Source organism: Malaclemys terrapin, chromosome 1, assembly GCF_027887155.1.
Source record: "Malaclemys terrapin pileata isolate rMalTer1 chromosome 1, rMalTer1.hap1, whole genome shotgun sequence".
In the NCBI taxonomy this organism is placed as follows: domain Eukaryota; kingdom Metazoa; phylum Chordata; order Testudines; family Emydidae; genus Malaclemys; species Malaclemys terrapin.
The window spans coordinates 128,032,974-128,054,845 of record NC_071505.1 but is presented as its reverse complement, the minus strand read 5'-3'; the positions used below and the strand labels follow the sequence as shown (position 1 = coordinate 128,054,845).

The following is a 21,872-nucleotide window of genomic DNA, read 5'->3' as shown; positions in this document are numbered from 1 at the left end:
AAACAATTTCCCATTTTTAATAATTCCCCCAACGTTTTCAAATTTTGGAAGGCGAGGAAAGAGGTAAGCTTTGAAACATTCTCAAATGGTTATCAGATTCAGGCTATTTTGGACCAAAAAGATAATACTGCCAACCACAAGAGTTCCCACGTCACGAGTCAGGCCTCCACAAAGAAAATAATGAGTTGAAATCATCTTTAAAAAAGGGAGGCGGGGGCCTGTATTTTTTGTTTGCTTTCTGCTTTTGAGACTCCAGAATGCTATTGAGTCGTGTTTTCAAGCTTTCCTCCACAATCCTGAGGACTAGACATTCACTTTTTTCTTTAAATGAAAGCTGAGATTCTCACCTAATCACATGACTCGAGGGACTGAGACTCATGATAAAAATATGAGTTGGCAACTTCCAGAGTTGTGGGGCCCTCACAGAGAATGCTCTTCTTAGCAATCCCATATTATTTGTATCAAAAGGAGTCTAACTTGAGATCCTCTTCTGATTTCAACCGCGGCAATTTGCTATAACTTTTTTTTAAGTTAGAAGGAAGAAATTATACTAGTACTACTAAGCTCCTCCTCGTACTATTTCCTACTGTTTTGTTCTAGTTTTTCTGCTGGTTTAGTTAAACCTTTTCCTTGTTCAGGCTAAGCACAATCTGAACCTTCTAGCACTAGAGCTGGGATAGGCAAATACCACAAAAAGTTTTCCAGTAATATCTGTCAGAGCTGCTAAATAAATTTAGTTTGACTGCACTTGCATCCCTTTTGTGCTCATTGCCTGTGAATATTCATAGGCATTCTAGTTTACTGGCAGGAATATCCATTGAAAAAAGCAAACAAACAGAGAAGGCAGATTTCAAATTGATAATTAATGAGTATTTTGAATCAGAAACTGCTTCTAAGAGTCCACCCAGCCAGGAAATTGAAACAATGCTATATGACCAATATGCCTATTAGAAATAGCAGGAATTTCAAATATCAAATACTTGCCAGAAAATGGTTTATGAACAAGCTACAGATCAAGAATCAACTTGTTTGACAAATAAACTTGAGAAAAAATAAATACATCTGGTTACAGATCAGTCACAATCAGAAATAAAAGAATTATTTATTCTACTAAATTAGCCATCAGTTATTTAATTAGCTCTACTTAGCAGTATCTATTAGAGAAAAAGTTCCACAACAGAGGTTCCCTCAACAGAGTCTAGTTTCTCTCCTCCCAAAATCATCCTTCCCTCACCTCAATGCCTGTCAGAATTCATCTTTTTGCCCAAACTTTGTGCCCAATACAGTGGCTTGGGTTGATAAAAACTAAATGTTTGTCACTGAAACCATATTAACACAGTGAGTAATGGTTTTTGTCATTTACATTCTGAAAGACAAACCAACCTCAGGTGAAATCCTGGTTCCACTGAATGTAATGGAAAAACTCCCATAGACTTTAGTGGACCCAGGAGGATTTCACCCTTGTTTCTCGAATAGTAAAGCTCATGTATAACTTTAATCTCACTGAAGCGGATAGGATTCCTTGTGTGCGTGACTTCAAGCATGTTTTAGGATTTTGCTGGATCTGTTTAACTCCAAACTTCTGAAAAGTAACGAGAGCAAACATCTCATGACACAGAACCAGGATAAAGTCTGACTAGCATGGTCAGCTTATGTTTTACGGGATGTTCACATAGGCACAACATAGCATTCCCCATCCTAGATCAGACCACTGGTCACTGAGGTGCCATCCTGCTCTTGGAAGCAGCCAAAAACCTAATGCCCCTGGCCAAATAATTTCATTTACATTTATTATTATTCACTCACCAATCTTCAACCAGCAGAGGAGAAGCTACATATCATTTAGGATATTGAAGTTTAACCTTAAAGTTTTGTATAGGTATTTGGGGAACTTTTCAAGCTGTTTGTTGGAATTTGCAAAGATAGCTAGGATAAAGACTGCAACATGGATAACATGTTCCTTTTATGGCTCTTAAGCTTATAGACATAAAATCTTGTACCGGTTCCGTACTGTGAAAAGCAATTAAAAAAGACACTTAAAATATAAGAAAGAGCCTGTAACTCACTATCCAGGATATCTTAAGTGAAAGAGGAGGCATGTTAACTGTTCAGATAGAGTTTATTTATTAAAACAATGCATCACAGAATCATAGTGTTAGAAGGGACTGCAAGGATCGTCTAGTCTACCCCCCCGTGTTTCATCACTGGTTGAAATACAATCCAGCACCAATTTATGAGGTAGCAATAAAAAACAAGTAATGTAAATCAATTCAAGAGCTGGACGCTATTTTTTGAGGAGGGTGGGGATGGGATTCAGAGCCTCTCTAGGATTTCTAGACTCAGGTTGATGATGTGTGCCATTATAGGCAAATTTAACTCACATGGTAATCTTCCATCCATCTGAAAAACAATCAGAGTTAGTACCAACAGGCTGAAATGGACATGTGATGTTCTCTTTTGGACTAGCTGCTCCAAGTCTCCATCAGCTATAAAATGATCAGTTATTTATTGTTTTTAAAAAAACTTACCGACTACTGCTATGGAATTTGTGCTATGAATATTAATGTTTAATTAATTCACTGCATTTTCAGCAAGTTATTAATCTGCTCTCTTGAAGCAATTTAGAAGTTATGTTGACAGTAAGTCATCTTAATTCTTCATGGAAGAGACCGTAAACACTCCGGTTTTAGAAGGGTTTTGCATGGGTGAAGGAGGAATACTGGGAGTTCCAAGGCCAAGATTTTCCAGAAGTGACTAGTGATCTGGGTACCCAATTTGAGACATCTTAATTTTCAAAGGAGAGGGATGCTCTGAACTTTCTAAAAGGCAAGCCTCTTTTAAGGTCTCTCTTAAATCACTAGTTACTTTTTAAAGCCTTGGCCCAAGCTTTGAACTCCCCAATAAATAGGCCCCTTCCTATTACAAAATTTGGGTTCTGATGACTAGCAATGGATGGTGTACACACAGTTTGCCATAACGCTTCCAAGTAGGGAAGCTCATAAGTTTTAATACAGCTTGGGCCCCAACAGATAGGATGTTTGGCACATGAAGTGCTGCAGCTTGTCCTGAAAGACAGGTAGGGGCAAGGCATATGGAAAGTGCGTTATGACTAAAGCTACGATTTAGTCACAGAATCCGTGACTTCCAGTGACCTCCATGACTTCAGCCTGCGGCAGTCAGGAGCTGCAGGGTCCCCCGCCACCTCACAGCTCCTGGCCACTGCGGCTGGCAGGGGGACCCCAGCAGCCGTGAGCGGCAGGAACACCTCACAGAGCTCCCAGCCCTGGGCAGCATGGGACCCTGGAGGTCCAACACCCAACTTGTGGTGGGGGCCCCCAGAGCTCCAAGCCGCCCGCAGCTGCCCCGCTGCAGGTGGTATTGGCGTCCGCAGATCCCCATTTTGTCACAGATATTTTTAGTCAAAGTCAGGGACAAGTCACGGCTTCTGTGCATTTTTCTTTACTGCCCGTGTATAAAAATATCCGTGACAAAATCTTAGCCTTAGTCATGACTAACTGCAAAGGAAGGGAGAAGTGGGTTACAGAGAAGCAAGGAGCAAAACACTGGGGTGAGGGGAAAGACCTACTGCAGGATTGAGGAGCTGTAGTGTATGGACGCAAAATGTCTTGGCAATTGCTAGCTGTCCACATTCCTAGCTTTTCAAACTGTACTGCAAAATAATGAAATAACGGCAGACCGCACTACATGCCTGCCAGAGAGGACCAAGGGGAGTCAGCTTCTATGTTACTCAGGATGTGTCCGATCACTAAACAACACACAACCATGAAGGTGATGTTCAGCAGTTGTTGGGGCAAACAGATGGGAAATCACATTTCAGCTGCTAAACGGCACTTAAAAAAAAAAAAAAAAAGCAAAATGTGGCATGCTTACAAAAACACCATATATCACTACTAGGCTAGTTGACCCACAGACTTGACAAAGCTCTCATTGTTTTCATATTCCTTGGCAAAGCAGAGGCATGTTAAAACCATTTCCCCCCTAGTTAGTCATCATCTTGCTGGTTCCAGTTTATAGTTTTACAGTTTACAGTTACAACAAATCACATCCTACTGAGCAGAAGAAAACTGTTAATATGAAGCCATTTCTATGAAGCCAGAGGGACAACGAAGGAGTGTCTTGAAGAGATCCTTATAACACCAGTACTGTAAATGTATGTGCATAACACGTTAACCAATTACAGTAACATTCAACTGATTTAAATACACGATCCTGAGACATGTCAGCTCACTTTGCAGGCTGAAAAGCAACATGAATTACTGGATTTTCACTTAGTTACATATCCTGGCATTTTGTTAATCCCAGTCCCAAGCAGACATGACACAAAAAGGAATCAACACGTCTGCTGCTGACGTTTTATATATTACAGAATACACAAGATTAGGGACAGTACACGAGGGTGTGGTCTTATTATGAAGATTTTAAATCAGCATGAGAGTTTGAGATGCTCACATTACTCACAAAAGTATAGCTCCCAAGGAGCTTTCTTCAAGGCATTCCAACAAGTGCCGGATATTTTACAGAAAAGCTACGTTAGAAGCATTTTGTGGCGTTCTCTTTTCTAACATTAATGGCACTATTTGTTATCTCCCTCCACAAGTTAAGCTAGCCTTCTTTCACGTCACGAGTCCAACTGCACGAACCTCAAGAGTCAGAAAAATTCAAAGCAACACACTAGAAATAAGTTATCTAAAACTAGCATAACGTCACTGTCTTAAAGTTCATTATCTCAATATTTATCAGAACTAGAAACAAGAGGCTGCATCTCATTGGAAAGGGCAAATCCCAGTAGTACCCATTTCTAGCCATGGTGGTACACAAAATACTTTATTGATAACCTGTTATTGGCCTAGTATTGAAGACTGGTGGCAGACTCCATAATCATTTGGTTTGTGCAACAAGCAATAGCGGGCTTTTCTAAAAATTCACCCCTTTGCAGAGGGCCACACAGGATATGCCCCACTTATGCCTTTGAGAAGCAGGCTTCAAGCATTGCATAGGCCTTTTGTTAAGTCCTCTGAATTTCACCCTCTGAGCACAATTAGGCAAGACTTGCTACAGTTGAGGACATTGCTGCACAAATTAAATGGCTATGGATCCTACCGCCTAGAGTCAATTCCTAGCACACAGCCCCACAAACACCCCTTCTCTTCCTGCTTAGCTGCTTCAAACTGCTCCTGCATAGCAATTTCTCCCTGTGTACAGGTGAGCAAACCAGCTTTGATGGACCCATTCAGTATGTCCCCAGCAGCCTTGAGTCCCATTTCTTGATCAATATGACCTGGACTAGATTGGAAACAGTGGACTTGCTGGTAAGTGGGGATATTGAAGCCTTTTTGTCTCTACTTTAAATTATTTTAAAGCCTAACTTAGTGAAAGAAATAGTCCTGTGGGGGGGAGAGGGACAGGGGAGTCGGTTGTTTTTAAATACTTCCAAACAGAGAACAAGTCTGGTTTGCAGAACTTATAAATACTGTGAATTTAAATAGTATTCTTCATCCATAAAAGGTTCTCTGAATGGAAGTGCCTCTTTATAGCCTCAAAATGCTAGGTTTTAACCAGTTTTAGAGCCAGGAGAAATGGCCAGGCTGTCCAACTTCTTTAACTTCAATAACTGTTGCAGACACAGGTATAATGCACCAAAACTTGTCTCACTATGATTTGGAAATCCCGGTGTTCCTTCCAGCTCTCAGGCACACTACAGACCCTGGACCGATGAACATTCATGTAGCGATGGAAAAAATTGTACATACTGAACATTAAAATGCTACCACTTTCAGTAGGATATGAGAATCTACTGATCATTACTTACCTTGAAAACCAAGTTAGTAAATGTCTACACTACAAAATTATGTCAACCTAACCTTACATCAGCATACAGCCACCAGAGTTATTAAATCACTTGTGTGCACACGCGTGCTTGTCTCCTTGTGGTGGTGGTGCACAACCTCACTAGAAGCACTTGTATTGATTGTATTTTCAGCATCGGCCATTGTGGGATGGTTCTTGAAAGCCAGTAACAATCGATGTAAGCAATTGACCTAATTACATTGACCACAACTCTATGCCACTTGGGGGGGTAGTGTTACTAAATCAGCGTAGAGAGGCGCTTAAGTTGGCAGGAGCCAAATTTCAGTGAAGACACTTTCACAGCTAGGTTGACGCAAGGCAGCTTACATTGACCTAACCATGTAGTGTAGACCAGACCAAAGGCACTAAGAATTGCAAGATATCACACTTTAACCCACTGCTGATTATGTAGAAATCTGTAAACTCAAATATAGATAATGCAAACTCTTGTTACCAACAAATTTATCTTAAAAGTGTAATTTTAAGAGATCTTGTAATAAAATATGCATTCGGTCATGATCACACAGGTTTTGAACCTGGGTCCTCAGCCAGCTATTGCTTCCCTGCTCTCAGCCAGCAGCTCATTATTAACCAACTGAGCAGGACAGACAATGAAACCTGAAGTTACATCAGGAAGGGCTTCTTCCCTCGGCCTGACCGAAGGAACACCGTGAACGCCAATTGGTCAGAGCTTCCTATTTAAACCCAAAGAGAGGCACAGGAATTTCTCCGCACAAGTGGGCTGCTACATTGGACCTTGCCTTCTTGCCAGATTCCTCGCCGATGGTCTCGGACTCTAATTCTGACCGTTGGCTCAACTCCCTGATTCTGATTCCAGTTCCAACCACTAGACCTGGCAGCCTGCATCTCGCCCCTGACACATCCATTCTAAAATAAAATTTGGCTTTATACTCCATGTATTTTAAAATGCTTTGCAGTTGGATGAGGTAGTGCAATGACTATAGACAAACTGTGCAGCCATTATGTGAGCGACAACAGCTTATATGCAGCTAGGAACATTTAACATATTTTTACTGTGACCAGGAAAGTTGGCTGAAACAGCAGTTTCTAGCCCTCTCCAGGGCAACTTTAGCATGGTTCAATTGCACCTACAGAAATCTTGACATCAATAAACAGGAAAATATACATTTCTCTCAGCTGCGTGCAGAGGGGAGGCCCCGGGGTGGAGGCAAAGAGGGACTGGAGAGTGATCCCCCTCCGCATTCACCACGCAGTGGTAGCTCCTGTCCCACAAGGCTGGGCTTAACTTCCTGCTCCGGGTGTGGTGACCTGGCACAAAGGGTCGCAACGCCACTCAGATTTGGCCCCGTTGCCTTTCTATACTGGGATGGGATTAGGGTTGCAGTGCTGGGGCAGCTGGTGCTGTTGTAGATGTTCAGTGACAAGGTTAGCATAGTGCAGCCATTGAAACAGGAGGCTGCATGTGCCCCAGCCCTCTCGTTGAAAAAGCACCTTGTGATGTTTAAATTCTGCAGTTGTAGCCCCCCAAAGATGAGCAGAAGGGAAATCTCCTCATGTCCCTTTTTTCTTTTCTTTGTTAAACAGGTGACAGCTCTAACAGTGGAGCACCAATCCAGCTCACTGTCAACGCTATGCTTCAATTCTGAGACTGTAATGTCTAAACCTAAGACCACATCCTGGTACACTGTGAGAACACAAGTCCTTTCAGTTCAGCAGCAAAAGCATTACCATTGAGGAACTCTGCCTTTCCCCAAATATTTCCAAAGTCTCTAACTCCCCCTTTCCTGGGCAGATTTGAGACTAATTCCTCCCCCCCAAGTCCTTACACCCCTTTTCCTGGGTGAAAGGAAAGGCTTGAGAGTATGCCCTCACCAATTAGGCCTGGTGAACACAGATCCAAAACCCTCGGATCTTAAAACAATGAAAAAAAATCTATCGGGTTCTTAAAAGAAGAATTTTAATTAAAGAAAGGGTAAAAAAATCATCTCTGTAAAATCAGGATGGAAAATAACTTTACAGGGTAATCAGATTCAAAGAGCCCAGAGGACCCCCCTCTAGCCTTAGGTTCAAAGTTACAGCAAACAGAGGTAAACCCTCTAGCAAAAGGAACATTTACAAGTTGAGAAAACAAAGATAAAACTAACAAGCCTTGCCTGGCTGTTACTTACAAGTTTGAAATATGAGAGACTTGTGCAGGAAGATTTGGAGAGCATGGATTGATGTCCGGTCCCTCTTAGTCCCAAGAGCAAACAACCCCCCCAAAAAAGAGCACAAGATTTGAAAGCATCTTGTTCCCTTATTGGTCCTTTGGGTCAGGTGTCAGCTAGGTTACCTGAGCTGCTTAACCCTTTACAGGTAAAAGGATTTTGGTGTCTCTGGCCAGGAGGGGTTTTATAGTATTGTACACAGGAGGGTTGTTACCCTTCCCTTTATAGTTATGACAGCCCCAATCCTGCAAAGCTTTGTATGTGATTAATGTTATCCACCTAGGTAAATAGGCCTACAGTAGAGCTAATTAATGTAAAATTAAGCATATGCATAATCTTTGCAGGATCAAGGCCCTAGCTTTTCAGTTCCTTGAAGCAAGGACTACTGTCTCTTATTTTATGTTTGTAGAGTGTTTAGCACAATGGGACTCCCAACTCATTACTATAAACCAAAAGTATTTTAGTGATGCTGTAGATGTACAGAATTTTAAACTCCCACATTTAAACAATAGTAACACTTCAGCATTTGCATTATTGGAATCCTTGTACTCTATAATGATTAGAAAAACAAAAAACATGAATAACGAGACTGAATACTTCATAAGTCCAGTATACCGTCTTTATATACGTCTCTGTGTGCGTGCAGATTGTTGAATGGTTTGCACCATGGAAAAGTCATCAGCAGTTGCCAGAACTTTGGGAAATGTTGTGTCAGCCAATACCTTTCTTTAAAAGCTACAGGTAAGAAAAAAAACCAACACACAATAGTCTGATGGCACAAACATAGCTGTGTTAAGCCAGCCACACACAGCCAAACTGCTGTCCAGTCCAGCTCCATGTTGATTCGCCACTTCTGGGGCTCAGAGGTGCTTTACAAAGGGTGCTTTCTTCTACATATTTGCATCACTGTATATCCCACTTCCTGCCACAGACTTGAAAATATAAAAATAAATCTAACACTGAAAAAAATGGTTGAGAGAGCCACATGGAAAAGTGTCAAGATGTGCAAGTGATATAAACAGAACCAACAAGCTGCTTTTATTATTCAGGAAAGTGTCTTTAAAACACATCAAAATTGATCAAAGATCTATTATTATTATTTGTATTATAGTAGCACTTAGAAGGCCGCAGCCAAGACCAGAGCCCCATTATTCTAAGTACCATATAAATACACAGAGAAGAAGAAAGAAAACATGACTATCCTCGTAAAAAGGAATTGAGATACGGTGACTTATCCAATGTTGCACAGGAATAGCTGTAGCAGAGCCAGGAACAGAATCCAGATTTCAAAGTCCCTGTCCAATGCCTTAACCACAAGACCATCCAATACTTGGGGGGAAAAGAAAAAAACAAACAGCTAATTTGTCTTATTATCAAACTACCGATATGGCACCAAGTCACAAGCCTGGGTCAACTGACTCAGGCTTATAGCCTCAAGGCTAAAAATTGCAGTGTAGACGCTCAGGCTGGAGCCTCGGATCTGTGGCCCTCCTCTCTCACAGAGCCTCAGAGACCAGGTTCCATCCCAAGGCCAAATGTCTATACTGTAATTTTTAGCCCCACAGTTCAAGCCCCACGAACCTGGGTCAACTGATCCGCAGCCATGCCCACTGGTCTTTTATTGCAGTGTAGTTATACCTACGAGCCCACTTGTCCCCCTTGAGGTACATCCATGCTTATGCAGCCCAGACTGAAGTCCATATCACTGCATTTTCACTGCTATTTTTAGCAAGCTACCTAGAGTACAGTTAGCACAAATATGTCTGCAGGAACTGCAAATTACAGTGCGGATGTAGCTTAAGACAAAGATATGATCGTTAGGAATAAATGGGACAGAACAGTTTAAAAAATGGAGGGAAGTGACTTGCCTGAGGTCACCCAGCAGGAAAGTGGCAGAGCCAGGAGCTGAACCCAAGTCTCTCAAGCCCCAGACCAGTCCCTTATCACTCTGCCACTCCATCAAGTCTCTGAAGACTTCCTGGATGCACTCCGGTGTGAATGAAGAGGCGAAAAACCTCCAACTTTAAGTGTAATGGCCAAACCTGCTAAAATGCCACAAAGTTCTTAGATTTATCCTCATTGGGGTGAGAGGGAGGAGGAGAGGGAGGGGATTATTAACATTCATTCTCAAAACCATCTTGGAATTCTTATGGGAAGTTCATTCAGTTTGCAAGTCCAATTATTTCCCTCACCAACTGCGGGCAGGTGAGCAACACAGGCCTTGAATCTGGATAACAATGTAAAAAGTGCATGTAAAAAAGTCTTATCAAGACCAGCTTGTTACGTAAGGTGCAGAGCCAGATAACTGGGTTTGGTCATGGTACTTGCTCATTTGGCTGCACTGACATAAATCAGTCGACAGAGTTGATGATCCCATCCCATTGTCCTGCATGTCAATTCCTGTGTTTAGCAGTTGCTCAGACTTGATGCTTCAGAGGATAACAGAAATACCCATTAAGGTACCTCACAATAATTGTGGGGTACATGAGTGGAGAAAGATCTCTACATTGTTTTCTTATCATCCGTTTAGAATGGTTTACCTTATATGTCTAGGTTTCTCTTTTCTATTAGGGGTCTGTCAAAAATGTTTCTGCCCTGCCCCCATAAATTTGCTATGCAGTACTCTCTTATCTATCCTTTCAAGTATCAGATTGTCCTTATTTAGGGTTATATTGTGGATCTGTCACTAGCTGTGAGTAGGGAGCAGTGTGTAGTTTCAGTGCCCCAGAATCGACCAGAGACTGAAATATGAAAATCACAATTCTGTCTCTGGTTATGTCATAGTCTGGACAGGGGGGAATTAGCACCAGTCCCTTACCTGGGGCAGATTACTTCTCCCTCCACATCCGCTCACTTTTGGATAGGGGCCCCCCCAGAGCAAAGGCTCCACACACTCTCTGTGAAGGAAGCTGTGTAGCAGCCCCATGGAGGTTACTGTCCCCACAGCAAGACTATACACAATGCAGGTAGCCTGCACAGAGGAGTGTTTTGTGCATGTTAATTCCCTGACACTGGGAGACCCAAAATCTTGCCCATGGTGCTGGGAAGGTTTAGAATTTATCATTTTCAAATGTCTTTCATTGTTTCATTTGTTTTAATATATGTATTACAGAAGACATTTTAAAAGTCTTTTACAGCTACAGTTCATGGCCACTCTCCTCTTTTGCCTATCCTACAAGCTTTATTCCGCATTCCTGACTTTATTTTGTAAATGCCCCCATTTTCCAATCTCAATAAACTTCATCATGCTTGACTTCCTGTGAATCATTGTCTGCGTTCCTCTGTTTCTTTCCATTATTCACACACATACTCACCCGGGCTCTTACTCCGACTTGATTCTCTTTCTTAGGTTCTCTAACAAGATTATTAAAAAGAATCTGACCATTACCTCAGGAGGTTCATTTCTCCGCTTAGCCTATAACCAACTTAACCAAAATTCAACAGATGTTGCCCCCTTTGGGAAAAGACAAGGATGCAGTCAGACTAGATGGCTTAGAAGTTACCTGTCTGCTTTAGTTTGATGATATGTAACCTGCCACTTAGCTTTCGTATGCGTATTGAAATATAGCTTCGTTCTCTCTATTTAGTAATATTTTCCTAGATGGTCACCCAGTAGGTCTGTTAATGGAATCAGAGACAGTGGAAATTAGAGTACTGGCAGTTTGCACAGTGAGTACTAGGAAGAGTAATTTAAGCCTATTACTGGTACATTACCTGTATTCAGTAAAATACAAAGAAGAGCAGCAGCAATTTGTAAATGCTACAAGCCTAGCTGGCATTTTCCATTTGAAACCCTTTTTCCTCTGCAGCAATGTAACACTCAACCACTTTCATTTGTGTCATGGGCTACAGCTTCCATTCGGATGACAGTCTATTTCTTAACAAAAATTGGTTAAAACCATTGTTTTTAGAGGATTTGCTATATTATGACATTTTGGTTGTCTCCATCTTCTATTTTTAAAACTCAGATTTGTTTTAAAAGCCAAAGAATGAAACCTTTTAGCAGCGCAACACCACACCACCATGAGCTCTATATATGCCCTGGCCCGTATTTCACAGAAATGAAGAAAGGAATGTTCTGGACAGGATATATTTATTTATATATATATATATTATCAGAATATTTGTCTTTTTCTGGCTATAAGCCTCGTGGCACATGAGTCCTATCGAACAAGACTTAGGAGAGGAAAGTTATAGCCAATCCATTTAATACCCTATACTAAACAAAAAATTGTTTAGCTATACATAAAATGTCAGATTTAAGATCTGATATCTCAGGATAGTCCTGAAATAGAAGCAAGTGCTGTATCTTCAGTGAGAATACTCCCTTTCCAAAGGGATAAAGCTTTTTTTTCTGGCCAACCTCGGTTTTTAAAACACTTTCCATCACCAAGTTACCAAAGCACCTTACAAATTTTCAAGTCTATATGAATGGTCTACAAGGTGACTTGATTTTTCACTTCTCTCACAAGTAGAAAGGGTTAGAATTTCCTTTCTTTGTTCATTTCCGCATTCTGAAAGTGAGCAGAGTAGTAGGTGGTGATTAAGGTGCACACCAGTGGGTGGGAGCTATGCTGTGCTATGAGAAAGCAATGTGAAGAGGCACATTTCATATTGTCTTGAACCTCGTAGAGTTCCTGGTCAAAAATCAGCCCTTTCTGAAGCAAGATCCTCAGCTTTCATTGTTCCCCAGGACTGCAGCCAGCTACTTCCAAGCAGCAAGCAGGATTTTAAATTCAAAGTTCTGGAAGGACTGTGCTAAAACTGAGCTCTTCCAAAAGACCAGAACTTTGAATATCACCAAAATCAACTGATTTGAAGAGCATCCTGAATTCTATGTGGCAGGGCCACACACCATCATATTTGAAAATATGCACCGCAATAGAAGTATACTGAATTGGCACCAGTGACAAAGTAGATGTTGCAATTCAGCTGCTTTATGCTTCACCAGGAGAGCAAGGTGGCCATAAAGCCACCATAGCTGGCAATGGGGGAAATCCCTCCACTGTAGGAGAGGTCTGGTGTTTGAGTCAGTGTAACATGTAGGTGGAGAAAAGATGGCACAGCTGGTGCCTCCCTAAGCTTAGCTGTCACATCAGCCCCTTGGAGGCATTCTCTTTATATCTACTTATATGCCCCTCATCACAATACTACTTGAAAGATTCACAATCATTACTAGATTTTATTTTACCAACGCCACCTCAGGTGGTAGAGAAGTAGCATCCCCATTTTACAAATGGGGAACTGAGGCATAAAATGGATTAAGTGACCTGCCCAAGGAAGTCTGCGGCTGTGCCAGAAACTGCACCCAGGGCTCTGAGTCCCAGCTCAGTACCCTACCAACAAAACTATCCCACTGACAGTTACTACAAATTAGAACAGCCCTCTTAATTAGCCTTGCTGCTACAGTGTATGCCAAAGAACCATACTGGTTCACAGACAAGCCAGGAGTGCAGAACTGTGTGCCTTACAACCACCTTTGCACCACCACTATTTGAACTGCACAGCTCCACAAGATCTGGACCATTATTATCTAGTTCCCTATTTTTTTTAAAAAAGTTATTCAAATTAAAATATGGTTGATTGCACCCTTTTCCCTCCTCTTGATATTGAAGAGGAGACAAGAGCCACTGCAGAGCTCCCACAAGAATGATTTGTCTGATCACAGCAGGTGGTCTGATACTAAAGGTCCCTTCACACTAGACGATAAAATGTTGGCAGACTTCTAATGTAAAAGGTTAACAGAGATAGTAATGCTTTGTTATTGCCTTTAATACCACAGTGAAAGGGATATTGTCCTGAAGTTCGTGTCCAGAATTTGACCTACCTTAACACTTTTTATGTGATGGGAATCTCAGCCAGGTTCACAATAAATATTTAAAGAAAAAGAAAAAAAAACCTGCTACACACCCTGTTACATGACCCTTTAAGACAGACTAGATGTACTGGCTTCTTTTAATCAAAAATGCAGTTGATACAAGCTCAGGGAGAGATAAAGATATTAATTCCACCTAAAGTAAGGGAAGTGGGAGCCCAACAAACAAACAAAGAAAAAACACACCCCAAGGCATTTTTGCTTTCTTCTGATGACACAAAAAGCTATAGTAGACAGGTATCTACATAGGAATGAATGGGGGGCGGGGGTGGAGAGAAACAGTACCTGGAGCAGATATGCTTACCAAACCAACACAGAAAATGTCTTGGTTACTAAAAATGATTTTGCTAAGAAAATATTCAAAAAACAAATCACATTAGTAAGTACAGATCTACAATATGTGGTGATTCCCTTAAATAATGATTTAGAACGTGGATGGGAGAAAGGGAGCTCCTGCTGTTTACACATGGACCACAAAGCAGAGCTCCCCCGCAGGGGAACGAGCTTGTGGAGAAACGGCACATGCGTGAGGCGGGAGGAGACAGTGACAGCGCTCTGCATTCCCAGGAGGGCGCGAAGCATAGTGAGGTTTCACACACCTTGCCCCCTTCCAGCAAACCCCACCCATGCAGACATTTACCAAAACGCTCACTACCCACAAATTTTGATCGTTCATGGGATGGATGAGTAAGCACATAATGTTCCATGGAACACGTAAAACAAGTATTTCTTAATCAATAGTCCTAAAATCAGAAAGGTTGTGAAGATGGGAATTATTAGGCTGCATATTGTAGGCCTGGCCTGACATGAGTAATTAGACATGAACGAAGCTTCATTTTTTGGGAGACAGGATTAGGAGGTAAATGAATTAGCAGGGTGGAAACAGAATGTCTTTGTGCTAACTAAAATAGCTTACTGACCCATTTACCTAAGAGACAGAATGCCTGTACTAGCTAAGATAAGGGGGAACAATACTCAAGGAACCATTTACAGTGGACAAAACAACAGTGGACGAGATAAGCCTGGAACATAAGATGAGATAAAGAGTAAGTCATGCGTGGACAGAGCATACTGTACAGGGATTGGTTCCTACAAAGTAACCAAGTCAATCTCAAAATGTGTAATGCAATATATAGTGAAAGCAACATAATGTGTAAATGTATATAAAGGAAGAGCTCTTCTGTGCTGCCTGGTACGCCCTATACACACCTTCTACGCTCGAGTCTGATCAACTCAGAGTTGCTTTGCTACATGCCAAATAAAGATATCTAAGTGATGAAATCCAGAGTCAAACTGAGTTCTTGGGAAGCCAAGTTGAAAGAGGTCTCAGAGGGAATCCCAACCTAGTGGTGCTGTAACTCGGATTCCATTTGTCTGGGATATGTGCGTAGCTTTGCTATCAAAAATTGCAACCAAACAGCTTAGCAATGGCATTGGAAGGGTTCAAATTTAAGAAGGTTTCCAGGGCACTGGAGAAGTGTATTGGACCTAAAGGAGATCCCCATGGACTCCCTGGGAAGTGATAAGGGCAGACTGGGACCAGGTGAAACAGGAACTCCAGCAAACAGTATTAAACAAGAAATGAAAGCCCTTCTAAAATATTAAATTATATTATAAAATTCTCTCCTAAAGAGAAATTCAACAACATAAGGGAAATAAAAAAATATATATGTAGAATACCTAGGTAAAAGAACGCTTGGCAAAGCCCAGCAAAAAGATCTGTTAAATGCCACTAAACCTTTAAAAAATAAAAAAATAAAAAGACTGCGGGACGATCAGAGAAAAAACAGTAATTGTAGCTAAAGACTGAGTGCATAAAAGCACAAAGATAATCTCAGAATCCCCGATAGAAAATCAGTTGAGAAATGTGTCAGTTTGGAAAATAAGTAAGTAATTTAAAGAGAGAGAGTGAAGAATTAAAGGGAGTATTTATGCAGACGTTAAGAACTTTACAAAGTGCTGAAGCGATTAAGCAGGCTAGTGTAGTAAAAGTATTAAATAAGAAAGGAAAAATAATGCTTAGTTTAATAATAAAACCTGGTTATTGCAGTACAACTCAATGCACTCTCGCCCAGTGAAACCTTGATAGTCAAACAAATTATGCAATGGAGGTCAGGTTGTGACAACCACTACGCTTTTGTCCCTAAAACCTTTTACAGTCATTCTGAAGGAAAATGGGCCCTTTTCCCAAAGCAGCAGTCTGTAAATAACCATTTGTAAATGACCGCTGTAGGCAGAGAGACAATCTGATTTGGATTATTTGACTGTGGACAATTTAGTCAAAATTACTCAAATGGAAACTCCTTATTTCCTTTTAATTTGGCTGCCTCTAAATGTATACATAGGAAATGTAATCTAAGGACAGTTGTGTGAAAAATAATTAGAGCAACACAAGGAATGTTGAGCAAAATATTTAAAGAAATGCAAATATAGTTGTGTAATTATGCAAAGTGGTAAGGACCTAAACACAGATTCCTGGCTTGTAAAACCCCATTTTATATGTTTAAAATGAATTGGCTTTTAAAAAATTCCACTAAAAATTAATTTGTCTTTCACTCGAAGTTGCAAAAACTGACAGATACTTTTTGAGCAGCTAATGATATTTCCTGGTAGTCTTTGCTAAATTCTTTTTTTAACCCCTCTCAAGCCAAACACAAGTAGGTGGTGTTATCTGGCTTTGTTATTTAGCATTTGTTAATTTGAGTACCTCAACATCTTTTTAAATAAGGACTAGACTGTAGTAGTGGCTGTGGCAGGGACAGCCAGAACCAGCATAGCAGGGGGGGAAAAAAAAAAAGAAAACACAACTCGAAATCCTCTTGTATTAATACAAAGCAGCTAAAAGAGCTGCAAGAGGAAAATAAAGAGATAGTGTACCTCTGAAGTAACTGAGTGTTGGTGGTGAGGGGGAAGGCGGGGGTCATAAGATTGGCAATATTAGGAACACTGAGCCTTACCATGGCTCTAAGTAATCAATCAATCACTTTGATAGAGGTACCTGAAAAAAACTCTAATCACAAAACAGTTACACTTCATGTAAAAATTAATATAGCTAACAATTTTACAGCAACTAAAGTGTAAGGATTGCACTACCGAAGAAAAGTTCATTCCCATGAAACATGTAGTGTATACCATAAAAAGGGTCAAACAAATGTGAATAAAACATGCTATTTAATTAAAATCCTACAGAAGCTCCAAAGAGGAGCCACAATAGGTTGTATTTTCTTTTTCAGATGGCTGTGTGCTTTAAAAGCAAAAACCAACCCAGTACCGAGAAAGATCAGTGAACATAAAAAATGGACCTTAACCATTATCAATTTTATCCAAAAGTCCTATTTAACTGTAGTGTACGGTAAATGTTATTAAAAAGTAAAAACCTATATGGTAGCATTTTGTAAATGGAAAAAGAATAATTGTATTAAAACTAAGCAACTTAGGGTTGCCACCTTTGTAATTCCTAGTAACCGGACTCCTTCACCACCTCTTCCAAAGCGCTACTCCCTTTGTGGCCTCTTCCAAGGCCCCGCCCCCTTCGCCCGCTCCTCTTCCCCCAACACTTGCTGGATCATCTCAAGGAGCCTACCTGCAGGTAGGAGACAGCCCCAGCTGAGCAAGGACTGGTGTTGGTTAATGACCCAGGACCTTCCCGTGCCCTGCGGGAACCATGCTTTTGGTTCCGGTGCCATTTAGGGTTGCCAGGTCCCCGAAAACTGGGCACCTGGCAACCCTAACTGGCACCCAGACACATAAGCCAAAAACTGTCTGGCTAAAAACTGGACAGGTGGTAACTCTAAAGCAGCTGCATAAAAAACTGAAATGCCCTAAATTAAAAACTAATCCAACTGATGACAGCATTAAATCTATTAAAATGTTGTTCAATTATATTAATGTGCTAAGAATTATTAAAATTTCACCAACTCTGTAGTCACTGGGCTTTGGTCAAAAATTATTAAAAACTATGAAAAGGACTTTATAGATAAAAAAAAGTAAAACTTTAAAAATGCTTAAGCCTGATAAGGTGAGGCAGCAATGAAACTGGAGGGAGTGGACAGAACTGGCACGGGAGTTGAGCTTTTCAGGAGTGGTATATTGCACTAAAACGAAGCTCACAGAGATGCTGTAGGAACACCAATATACAAAATAAAGTTATTTTTATAGCATAAAAAGGTAAAAGGCAAAAATAATAATGAGTGAAATATATGCTGCATAAAGTAAAAAAGTAACATAGAACAAGAAAGGTTGCCTTCCTGTATCACGATAGAAAAGTTAAAAAATTGGTACAAGAGAGTGAATACTATTGGCACAGGGTAATAAAAATTAACAAGGGTCCAATACCACAAAGTTTGGGGGTGGGTGGAAACAACAACAAAAACACCTTGGTCAGAGTGTTACCAGTAAAAGTACTGGAAATCACCGCAATTCACATGGTGTGGAAGAAATTGTTTTTCCTCCTCAAATACTCCAATTCAAGGTCTGGAAAGCCTGACACTTGAAATGTTATTTGCACCTGGGAGACTCTTACCTGTGCAGGTGTAATGTCTATAGAGTTACCAGCATATGAGTTCACTCTGGGGGAACTTTTTCCAAATTGCACAGTGTGGTTGAGACACTGGAATGTTGGTAAAGTATCCCAACACATATTAGGCACAAGCAGGAGTGCAAGTATGGCGGTACCCTCCAGTACCCTGTACCTGGAAGAGAGTTCTAGCCGGTACGGGGTACCGGAAAGATGTTGGGCCGCCAGACGGCCCCATGCCGGCAGCTCCACCCCCTCCTGTGCCCTCCCAGAACTGCATAGCCCCATCAGAGGACACGGCTGGAGGGGCGGGGCTGCGCTCTGCTCCTTTCCTCACTGCCACAGTGAGGAAAGGAGCAGAACGAGGCTAGGACATTTGATGGGAAGGAAGTGGCTTCCCCAGCATCTGTGAATAAGCACATGAATGGGAAGAGGGAGAGTCTCCACCCAACCATTCCCACAGGGGAGGTGTGAATCACACTGGCTCAAGCGTAATCTCCCTGAGGCCAGATTCAGTCCCCAAGGAAGCCAGTTCACTGCCTGCTCTTATCAAGAAAATTCAGGCAGATCTGAGGCATGCTGTGTATCACCTTCCATCCAAGAAGGTGAAACTGAGGCAGTTAATGAGTAATGCCAAATGTATGACACCTGTCCAGCTGCCCAATGTAGGAGTAAAGCGGATGCTTGGGAGAATGCTTGTAGGCCTGTCACTTGAAAGATGTTGCATATGGAAAGACTGGGAGAGAGAGAGGGCAATGGGACAGCTCACCCCGGAGCCACAACAACATTGATTAGAAACATGTTGACTGCATGACTCTGAGATTTCAAATTCTGAGTCAGAAATGTGGCTTCTCAGTTTTTCGGTGTTGGCGGAACATACAGACTAAGTTCCATGCCATTTCACAATCTGTGGGTCTGCAAAACTCTCTAGTGTAAAATAAATGTTATGCTAATTTATATATAGGAGTAAATCAAAAACAAATTAAGTACCTTAAATATTAGAAGAATAATTATCAAATTACTAGTCATCATCCTAGTAATTTATGGGTAAACACTAGGGACTCTATCCACTGGTGCAGATCCTGGCAGAAGGCTCCCAATAGCATAAAAACTAGCTGGGGAGGGGGCGGTTGTAAGCATTCTGTTGCAGGGGTTGGGAGGGCTGGAGCAGGGGAGCAGTGACTCAGTAGCTGGCCGTGCTTACCAAAGAAGGAGAATGATCAGTCTGACTAGGAAATGTTCACTGAATCCTATTCATTCTTAACAGCACAACACATATGCTAACGAACTTAAACAAAGGCTTTGTTTAAGTTAGTTAGCATACGTATTTTTGTTTTACCAAATCAGGACCAAGTCAAAGGCACAGGAGTTGGTCCTTAGTGTCCTCCTCAAACAATGCTATGAAGAAGCTGACTGTATGGGCACAGAAGCATAGTTTGGACATAAGGTAGGTACTGATAGTGTGTTAAGGGAAAGTGAGGTGATTGTCCTTCCTAGCTTTCTTTCATTTAAGAAGTTTTTAATTTGGGGTGCTGCTGGATCCTCAATGATCCCTGGAAGTACAGGTGGCACCAGGGGCCCAAAGCACCGTTTTACAACTGCATCTGTTTAACAAATGGAGCTGTAAAATTTTAGACAGGTAAGGGGGATGTTGGAGGGGACAGGGAGAGCATGGTTTCAGAGTAGCAGCCGTGTTAGTCTGTATCCACAAAAAGAAGAACAGGAGTACTTGTGGCACCTTAGAGACTAACAAATTTATTAGAGCATAAGCTTTCGTGGACTACAGCCCACTTCTTCGGATGCATATAGAATGGAACATATATTGAGGAGATATATATACACACATACAGAGAGCATAAACAGGTGGGAGTTGTCTTACCAACTCTGAGAGGCCAATTAATTAAGAGAAAAAAACTTTTAACTTCAAAAGTTTTTTTCTCTTAATTAATTGGCCTCTCAGAGTTGGTAAGACAACTCCCACCTGTTTATGCTCTCTGTATGTGTGTATATATATCTCCTCAATATATGTTCCATTCTATATGCATCCGAAGAAGTGGGCTGTAGTCCACGAAAGCTTATGCTCTAATAAATTTGTTAGTCTCTAAGGTGCCACAAGTACTCCTGTTCTTTTTTTTAGGGAGAGCATGGTGGCCCCAGGCTGGGTGCAGGGCAGTGAGGAATCACATGGAGGGTCATGTGGGGAGGTAACATGCCTCCCATTTGTGTCCCTCCCATGAGTGCAGTACCAGCAAGAAATTATTTCTACTTGCACCACTAGGTGCTAGTTGGTCAAGAGTTTTAGTGTAAATTCAGCTCAAGATGGACTTCACATTTGTGTTGATTATTGAATGTTCCTCTAAAGTGAGCATCTTCATGAGAAATCCACTTAAAGGTATTCTATTTATGTAAGCTCATGATGTTTTGGAGCACATGCAGTGTGTCTGTCTACACTATTACTGCCTTCTGAAGCAGTATGTTATCAAATTGTCTCTTTTTTTTTAAATAAAGTTATGAAATACATGACCATTGTTCACTATATCAAATATAGAAGTTGGAGCAGTATATGAGAAATATAAGTCTATTTTGAAATATAAGTCTTCATCTGCACATAACATGTAGCAGAAGCACAAGCCTAAACTTGTGTGTCAAATCTCCCCTAAATTCTTTCAGCATACAATAACCTCCAACGATACTGTGACTATGGCACTGTACCAAATCAGTTAGCAGAAAAACCCCTTACAAAACAATATTAAGGGCCTTTTAAAAAAATTCAGAGCGTGCTACTGCTATTTAAGGAAAGACCATATTTTGTTTTTAAAAATTAGTTAAGAAAAATCCAAGTTGACAGTGTCCCTTTAACGTCTTGAATGCTTTGCACTCTGCATGTTAGCCTTAGGAGCATTAAATATTATATTTTATATAGGTTCTTATACCACACTCATCATCGTAGTATCCAAGCGCTCTCCAGTAGTGCATTAAGCAACACGACTATACATCTGTAACATGTTTGTTCTCTCACCCACTCCCCAGAGGAGAAGCATGGGTAATGGAGTGTCTTGTTTTGGTAGGTTTTGCATGCAGGCAGACAGAGAGACAGAGAAACAGAGAGAGGGCAAGGTCCATAAATAATGGACTTGCTTATGATGTTGCATCTCAGTGGGGAGAAGTCAAGACAGTTTTCATGTTTAACATGAAATCTACCACCAGGCCTATCACTTGGTGTGTCTTTGGCCTGGTCTACACTACGACTTTAATTCGGATTTAGCAGTGTTAAATCGAATTAACTCTCCACCCGTCCACACAACGACGCCATTTAATTTGAAATAAAGGGCTCTTTAAATCGATTTCTGTACTCCACCCCGACGAGCGGAGTAGCACCAAAATCGATTTTATCATTTCAAATTAGGGTTAGTGTGGCCACAAT

The 21,872-nt window shown here is 41.1% G+C and overlaps 1 protein-coding gene across 1 annotated transcript in view; it reads right to left on the bottom strand.

Moving 5' to 3' along the window:
* The window catches only part of BORCS5 (BLOC-1 related complex subunit 5), a 120,610-nt gene that overhangs the window by 38,511 nt on the left and 60,227 nt on the right, over positions 1–21,872 (bottom strand). The window lies entirely within an intron of this gene.